Here is a 1210-nt window from a genome sequence, read left to right as displayed (position 1 = left end):
ATGGTAGAGAGTAACAATGTGACAGAATTTGTCCTCCTGGGCCTGACTCAGAATCCTGATGGGCAAAAAGCATTATTTGTCATGTTTTTACTCATATACGTTGTGACGATGGTGGGCAACCTGCTCATCATGGTGACTGTTATCAGCAGCCCCTCTTTGGGCTCCCCAATGTACTTCTTCCTGGCCTCCCTGTCACTCATGGATGCTGCCTATTCCACTGCCATTTCACCCAAATTGCTTGTAGACCTACTCTGTGATAAAAAGATGATTTCCTTCCCAGCATGCATGGGCCAGCTCTTTGTAGAACACTTGTTTGGTGGAGCTGAGGTCTTCCTTCTGGTGGCAATGGCCTATGATCGCTATGTGGCCATCTGTAAGCCTCTGCACTATTTGACCATCATGAATCGACGGGTTTACATCCTTCTGTTGGTGTTGGCCTGGGTTGGAGGTTTTGTGCACTCTGTGGTCCAAATTGTCTTCGTGTACAGTCTCCCCTTCTGTGGCCCCAATGTCATTGACCACTTCATCTGTGACATGTACCCGTTATTGGAACTTGTGTGCACTGACACCTACTTTATAGGTCTCACTGTGGTTGCCAATGGTGGACCATCTGCACGGTCGTCCTTGTCCTTCTACTCATCTCCTATGGAGTCATTCTAAGGTCCCTTAAAAGTTACAGTCAGGAAGGGAGGCGTAAAGCCCTGTCTACCTGCAGCTGCCACATCACCGTGGTTGTCCTCTTTTTTGTTCCCTGTATTTTCATGTATGTTAGACCTGTCTCCAACTTTCCCATTGATAAATCCATGACTGTGTTTTATACAGTTGTCACTCCCATGTTGAATCCTATAATATATACCTTGAGAAATTCAGAGATGAAAAATGCTATGGAAAAACTCTGGTATAAAAAATTAACTATGGATGGAATAAGAATGCCTTCCACACCGAACATGTTTATTACCAGTTCTAAGCAACAAACAGACAGTAAATTCTAACAGTGGATAATGTAGTCAATTCAATGGATTCCCTAGGGATGCTTCTCTTTTACCTATACAAGTCATCAGAAAAGGAATAAATTATCTTTTGAGGCTAGAATTAATCTAATGGAAAAATACTGCATGATGAATAAAAGCCACAGGTATCCTATTACAAGTAATGATAAAACTAAGTTTATCTTGTAACTTTATTGTTATTAGTTTATATTGAAATGGGA

General features: G+C 41.9%; 1 pseudogene; it reads left to right on the top strand.

The window, feature by feature from the left end:
* LOC138384926 (olfactory receptor 4A5-like) lies at nt 1-992 on the top strand (annotated as a pseudogene).
* The last annotated feature ends 218 nt before the right edge of the window (nt 993-1210 follow it).

The sequence above is a fragment of the Eulemur rufifrons genome, chromosome 6 (assembly GCF_041146395.1).
Source record: "Eulemur rufifrons isolate Redbay chromosome 6, OSU_ERuf_1, whole genome shotgun sequence".
Lineage (NCBI taxonomy): Eukaryota > Metazoa > Chordata > Mammalia > Primates > Lemuridae > Eulemur > Eulemur rufifrons.
The sequence above is the reverse complement of the archived record's forward strand: the minus strand, read 5'-3'. Positions and strand labels throughout refer to the sequence as shown.